A 7,930-nucleotide genomic window follows, 5' to 3' on the forward strand; every position below is an offset into this window, starting at 1 on the left:
CAATCCTGACTACGGGTGCTGTCTGTACAGAGTTTGCACGTTCTCCCTGTGACCACGTAGGTTTCCCCCAGATGCTCCGGTTCCTTCCTACACTACAAAGACATACAGGTTTGTAAGTTATTAAGAAGGAACTGCAGATGCTGGAAAATCGAAGGTACACAAAATAGTACTAGTGTACGCGGACCAGCGGATGGCGTGGATTCGGTTGTCCAAAGAGCCTGTTTCTGCATTGTATCTCTAAAACGAAAAATCTAAAACTAGTCCAGGGATGGGAAGGCATCGCAGACAGCGAAGGGCAGAAGTGAGTGCGTGCATGGACACGCGTGGCTGGCAACGCTGACGCTCAGTGTACAAGGGCGACCTGTCAGAGCATTTAGTATTTCAGTGGAGTTTGCTGTACGTGAATCAGGCAGGCGCTGAGACTTCAATAAAAGATGCAGAGAGTGTGGCATTGACAGATCGATCCAAACCCTCAACACTGTTAAACCCCTCTCTGTGTGAAGCACAATGTTAATTAAAACACTGGGTGTACAACCTAGGCCATTGGCATCAAGCCATCTCATTCACTTTTTAAACAGCTATTGAATGGATGGGACTGGGTATTGCCCAGTCCCATGGAGGGCTGCCTGCCTAACGAAGCCATCCACTCCCTCCCCCTTATGTGACTTTTAGGCTCATTAACATTCAGAAGGGATTTAAAAAAAAATATTAACCCAGAAATTAAATTAAAAGGTAAGAGAAATCACGCTGAAGATAGCCTCAATTATACAGCTCCTCAAATAAATCTCGCATAAACCTTTCAGAAGGATCTTAAATGATTCCTAAACAGTAGCCCTCCTCTCGAAGGTTAATAGTTGTCACTTTACAATCATTGTCAGGCAATAAATCCATGGTAATTTCCTCTTGCTACTCTGATCATCTTGGTTCAGACCCCAGCACCAGCGACAGGTCTATCTCCCGACCATCGTTCCCCATCTAAGTCAATTCTATTGATGGAACTTTTTGTTGACCACAGTGGCAACTAATGTCTCATGTGGATTATTTGGAGTATTGCGTGCGGTTCCAGTCGGCTCAATACAGGAGAAATGTTGAGGCTTTGGAGAGGGGACAGAGGAAGTTTACCAGACTACTGAAGATAGAGACAAGAAGCTGGAGTAACTCCGCAGGTCAGACTCATCGGGTCAGACGCTCTGCAGAATAGGTGACGTTTCGGGTCGAGACAGAGGTGCTGTCTGAGCCGCTGACTTACTCCAGTTTTTTTGTGTCTATCTTCAGCTTAAACCAGCATCTGCAGTTCCTTCCTACATATTTACCAGAATGTTGCCTGGATTGGCGGGTAGTAGCTATAAGGAGATGTTGGGCAACATGGATTGTTTTCTCTGGCATGCTGGAGGTCGAGGGGAGATCTCATAGAAGTATATACATTTATGAGAGGCATGGATAGGGTAAACAGTCAGAACCTTCTCACCAGGATGGAAATGTCAAAGAGGACATAGCTTCATGGTGAAAGGGGCAGAGTTTCAAGGCATCATGTTCGGCATAGGCATTGTGGTCGACGGGGAATGTTCCTGTGTTTACTGTTCTATGTTCTATGCGATGTGCAGGGCAGGTTTTTTGAATTTGCTGCCAGGGGTGGTGGTGAAGGCAGATATGATAGTGGTGTTTAAGATAATAATAATAATACATTTTATTTATGGGCGCCTTTCAAGAGTCTCAAGGACACCTTACAAAAATTTAGCAAGTAGAGGAAAAACATGTAAGCGGAATGAAATAAATAGTAGAGACATGACTAGTACACAAATTAAAGACAGAATTCAATTCAAAACACAATATGAGGCAATTCAAGCACAGATGAAAAGGGAGGGGGACATGGGACTAAGGATAGGCAGAGGTGAAGAGATGGGTCTTGAGGCGGGACTGGCAGATGGTGAGGGACACGGAATTGCGGATCAGTTGGGGGAGGGAGTTCCAGAGCCTGGGAGCTGCCCTGGAGAAGGCTCTGTCCCCAAAACTGCGGAGGTTGGATTTGTGGATGGAGAGGAGACCGGCTGATGTGGATCTGAGGGACCGTGAGGGTTGATAGGGTGAGAGGAGGTCAGTGAGATATGGGGGGATAATTTTAGATAAGCACATGGATATACAGGGATTGTGGGGGGATATGGATCAGGTGCAGGCAGAAGAGATTGATTTAACGGCTTCACTTTTGGCGCAGAAATTGTGGGCTGAAGGGCCTGTTCCTGTGCTGTATTGTTCTGTGTTCTATACAGCATCCGCAGTCAGGATCGAACCGGGGTCTCTGGTGCTGTAAACCTGCCCGCTGTGCCGCCTGTGCTGTCTTTACGTTTGCCCTGTGACCACATGGGTTTTCTCCGGATGCTCCGGTTTCCTCCCACACTCCAAAGACGTTCAGGTTTGAAGGTTAGTTGTCTTTGGTTTAATAAATTTTCCCTGGGATAGTGCTAGCGTACGGAATGATCACAGGTGGGCTGAAGGGCCTGTACCTCAAAAGTCAAATGTCTCAACTCAAAGGAGAGAGTTAGGAAATCCAATCAAAGCATTAACTTAAACAAAATACCCAATCTAAAACCTGCTGCACACAGGCCACCAGACATATGTAACGGGGGAACAACCTAAAGATTCAGGACAATTTGGGCATAAGCAAGTATTTCCTGATTCACTTGTCCTTCTGGTCCCTTCTCTTGCTGCATCTGCCCAGCAAAGTATTAGGCCCCGGTTTCTGGGCATTCTGTAAAAGACACCTTCAAGTCCACTTGCTCCGGGACTTTCTTTGAATCCCGAGCCGATTTTGCCAATTTCTTTCAGAAACAGCCCAATATTTTCTTTCTCTTCGAATACATTATTTATGGAACGAGCCATAATAACAATCTCAAAATCTTCCTGAATAGGTGTTACTTAAAAGTGTGCTTAACTGTGCTTAAATTCTGCACATACTCCTGCTGTTGCAAACTGTAAATGAATGTTATGATGGCAGATGAACACAAAGTGTTCTGGAGTAACTCCAGGAGCAGTATCTCTGGAGGAGACATGATGTGGTCAGTATCCATATAATGGCATATCTTTGCTGAACTTACTTCTGAAAATCAGTTCCCCTGAAATAGAGTAATAGAATCATGCAGTTTAGAACGAGGCCCTTCGGCCCAAATTACCCACTCCGACCTACATGTCCCAACTATACGTCCCACCTGCCTGCATTTGGCTCATATCCCTCTAAACCTATCCTGTCCATGTACTTGTCCAAATGTGTTTTAAATGGTGTGATAGTATACTTGTGTACCTGCCTCAACTACCTCTTCCGGCAGCTTGTTCCATTTACCTAACACCCTTTGTGTAAAAAAGTTGCCCTTCAAGTTCCTAATATGTCAGCTTAAACCAATGTCCTCTGGTTTTTGATTCCCCTACTCAGGATAAAAGACTGTGTATTTACCCTATCTATTCCTCTCATGATCTTATACAACTCTATAAGATCACCCCCTCATCCTCCTGCACTCCAAGGAATAAAGTCCTAGCCTGCTCAACCTCTCCTAATAGCTCAGGGCCCTCCAGTCCTGGCAACATCCTCGTAAATCTCCTCTGTACCTTTTAACAACATCCTTCCTACATATAGCAGGGTGACCAAAACTGAACACAATACTCCAAATATGGCGCCACCCAATGTATTGTACAAGTGCAACATGACCTCCCAGCTTCTGTACTCAATACTCTGACTGATCAAGGTCAATGTGCCGCAAGTCTTCTTGACCACCCTGCCCACCTGTGATGAAATCGCGGAAGTGCTCTCCATACACCCTATCACATCACGCATCAAACACATGTACGCTAGGCCTGGTGGTGTGGGAGCAGTGCTTTTCTTGGCTAAAGGCACATTTTGAGTCCGCAGGAAATTTCAGCAAACTTATTGTTGGCATTGTGGATGCCTTTTCTTTCATAGTTTACAGGTGGCATCCAATGAGGACGTACCATGTCCAATCTGGTCCGATTGTACAGTACATGCTTTAAAAAGCGTGCAAATATTGACATTCTGCTGTTCAATGAGATTTTGGCCCAGAAATTAATGCGGGGAATTTAATTGATACGTTGCTACTTTGGAAATGATGTGAAAAATGGTGCATACACTTGGCAATGGGAGCTTAGCAATCTCCTGTGGGGAGTGTAGTCAGTAATTTACACCTGAAAGTGTGCCAATTTGTAAGTAAATAGTTCTCACCATTGCCTAACCAACTTCTTGGCCTGAGTATATGTGTGTTCTTGCACATGTGTGTTTTTGTTTACGTGTGTGCGTGGACGTGTGCGCATGTGCATGGGTGCATGTTTGCGTTTCATCATTTGTGTGTGTTTGGGCGCATGTGTACGTATGTGTATGTTTGTGCACGTGTTTGTGTGCATGTGTGTATGCTTGTGTTGTGTGCATGTGTGTGTGAGTTGGGTTATGTGTGTGCATGATTGTGTGCTTGTGTTTATGTGTATGTGCGTTCTTGTGTGTGAGAAGGGTTGTGGATGTGTGTGAAATATGTGCGTGTGTGTATAAAATTATAAAAGGACTGGACAAGCTAGATGCAGAAATAATGTTCCCAATGATGGGGGAGTCCAGAACCACGGGCCACAGTCTAAGAATAAAGGGGAGGCCATTTAAAACTGAGATAAGAAAACACTTTTTCACCCAGAGAGTTGTGAATTTGTGGGATTCTCCGCCACAGAAGGCAGTAGAGGCCAATTCATTGGGTGAATTTAAAAGAGAAGTTAGATAGAGCTCTAGAGGTGAGCGGAATCAAGGGATATGGGGAGATGGCAGGCACGAGTTACTGATTGTGGATGATCAGCCATTATCACAATGAATGGCGGTGCTGGCTCGAAGGGCCAAATGGCCTCCCCCTGCACCTATTTTCAATGTTTCTATGGGGTGTGGGTGCATGCATGTTTGCACGTATGTGTGAGATGGCTTGTGGGTGTGTGTGTGTGTGTGGTGGGCTGTGGGTGTGGGTGTGTGTGAGATGGCTTGTGGGTGTGTGTGTGTGTGTGTGGTGGGTTGTGGGTGTGTGTGAGATGGCTTGTGGGTGTGGGTGTGTGGTGGGTTGTGGGTGTGCGTGTGTGTGCGTGTGAAATGGCTTGTGGGTGTGGGTGTGTGGTGGTTTGTGGGTGTGCGTGTGCGTGAGATGGGCTGTGCGTGTGGGTGTGCGTGTGCGTGAGATGGGCTGTGCGTGTGGGTGTGTGTGTGTGTGGTGGTTTGTGGGTGTGTGTGTGTGTGAGATGGGCTGTGCGTGTGGGTGTGTGTGTGTATGGTGGTTTGTGGGTGTGTGTGTGGTGCGTGCGGGTGTGCATGAGCGTGTGTGTGAGATGGGCTGCGGGTGTGCGTGTGTGTGGTGGGTTGTGGGTGTGCGTGTGCGTGAGATGGGTTGTGGGTGTGCGTGTGCGCGTGCATGTGCGTGTGGGTATGTGTGAACTAAAACACACTAAACTTGGTCTCACAATTTTCATAGAACCACAAATCTAAGTACTTGAATGAGACCATTTGGCCCTTGACCCTGCTCCTATGTTCCATGACCAACCTTGTAGGAATATGCTCTCTCATTAAATTGGGCTCTGTAAACAATTGTAAACAATTGTACCCAAGGCAAGCACAGGATTTGGACCATATTTCTTCCAGAATAAAAATCAGTTTGAAGCCATTAGTCATGGACATTAGCCACAGCTTGTTTAAAAACCTGCAACGGAGGAAGCTCTCCAATTTTTCATATTAATCTCATTGCTATTATTGCGATGCATTCATGGAAACATGATACAACGCAGAGCTTGGATACACTCTGAAAAAAACTGCAAAAGAGATAGTAGAAATGTGACTTTGATTCTTGCAAGCTAAAATTCTGGGCTAGTTATTAAGCCTCCGAACTAATGTAATTGTTTAAAATTCATTCGTACGGCTCTTTAGACCACGGGCGAACCTGCTAAAGGAAGCCTTGTTGTGTACAAAAGCAGTTCTTTGGCTTTTGAGTCCTAAGTCACTTGTAATCAAGGAGTAAGAAGCTCAATTAAAGCAAACACCAAATTTGCACACATATTTCTTTTTCTCATCAGGGTTTACTTCAAAGCTTGAGTGCGTTTGTCTATTGAACGTACTCCATAGAATGACCAGCCAATTGCCCTTGGACCTCTTCACCAAGTTTAATGGACAGCTTTTGTTCTTAATTAATTAATTTGTTTACGGCTGTTAATATGATGTTTTTCTGCACAGGGTTTTACAGTATGGAGATGTGGGCATCTCTTTAATAGTGACAGTAGCGAAGGAACTCAGCGTTGCATGAATATGAATGGCAACCCTTTGGGATATTGTGCGGTAGGATTGCTCCAGGCTAGCTATTTCCATGAAAACCAGTAATGTATCAGTACTGGCTGCAGTGGAAGCAGTGACTGACTTAACGTGCCACAAACTTAAAAAATATGTTTTGCATTATGGAGTTGTGCAACATTTAAAGTTGTTCCTTCCCCCCTCTGCTCCTGGAATACCCCCAAACTATGGGCTGTGGTTGGCATATTGTGGGGTACAGTCTGCCAGCCAGCATTGTCCTGTTGTCTTGCTGTTCACTCATTTCCTCCACACATGTCTGACATCTCGATTCCCCCACCATCAGTGTCACTGTGTTCCTCCTGTAGCGCCAACACCCACACACACTCGCACACACACACACAGTCACACCCACCCACTGACACACACACACACTCACTCACTCGCACACACTTCCGCTGACACACTCACTCACACACTCCTCACTCGGTAAACCTTCTTACATAAGGCTCTCCTTGGGTGGAACCCAATATCTAATAGACTTGCGGTATTCATGCCTCTACACTGTAGATATAGATGATTTGTCAGGCCACATCATGTTGGCTTCGGTGGACAGTTCCCCAGCAGAACATCTCAAATTTTGTGTGTGCCTCTGTCTGTGCGTGTGTACAGGGAGTTGATGAGCAGTTGGATTTCTGCATGGTGAGTCACGACTTATGATCAGGTGATATCAAGCACAGGTAAAGCAAATGTGAGACCCAGACCAATATCAGAATCCTGTTGAATAAAATAGCCTCAATAAATAGTTTGTAAATTGTATGTTAAATCTCAAAATAAAATTTAAATACTTATGCAAACTACTATCTAAAAATGCCATCAGATTCAATACTTTCAAGGTGGTTGAAAAGAACTCTATACCAGAATTGATTAACTTGCGAATTAACACCACATTAGACTAGAGATAGAGTGTGGAAACTGGCCATTTGGCCCACCGTGTCTGCGCCGACCAGCATTAGTCCAGCATTAATCTACACATTACGAATGATTTACAATTTACAGAAGCCAATTAACTGTGAGGAAACCAGAGCACCCGGAGAAAACCTAAGCAGGTCGCAGGGAAATGGTACAAACTCCATACTGACCGCACCCATAGTCAGGATCGAACCTGGGTCTCCAGCTCTGTGAGGCAGCAACTCTACCGCTGCACCACTGTGCTGTGGCTTCAAAGTAGTTGATAAACCAGTGAGAGAACAACCTTATCGCGGGACCACAGACTCCTCGGGTCCTACCCGTTTCTGACAGAGCCGCCCGCTGCATGGGGCCAAGATCATTCAGTCTTACCAGCTGTCGATTTTCTAACTGTGATAACAGTGTCAGAAGGATCGTTATCCCTGCACTGTATGCCCCCAGCCGGAAACCATTCTGTAAACACACCAGGTGAGCTGCAGAAGGAACTCACCATGTTATACTATACACTATGCAACAGTCAACGTACTCCCGAATCTTAAAATAACAGCATCTGTGGGTTTTCTGTGGCAGCACTGGATCTCTAAAAAGTTAAAAACTACGGTTTCACATTTATACTTATATTGTTGATTTTCTGACCTTGGGTGCTGTCTCTAAGCGTTTGCA

General features: G+C 45.3%; 1 protein-coding gene across 11 annotated transcripts in view; it reads right to left on the reverse strand.

Moving 5' to 3' along the window:
- rbfox3 (RNA binding fox-1 homolog 3) overlaps window positions 1–7,930 on the reverse strand; it is a 1,262,719-nt gene that overhangs the window by 33,842 nt on the left and 1,220,947 nt on the right. The gene's annotated exons all lie outside the window — the stretch shown is intronic.

The sequence above is a fragment of the Amblyraja radiata genome, chromosome 26 (assembly GCF_010909765.2).
Source record: "Amblyraja radiata isolate CabotCenter1 chromosome 26, sAmbRad1.1.pri, whole genome shotgun sequence".
In the NCBI taxonomy this organism is placed as follows: Eukaryota; Metazoa; Chordata; class Chondrichthyes; order Rajiformes; family Rajidae; genus Amblyraja; species Amblyraja radiata.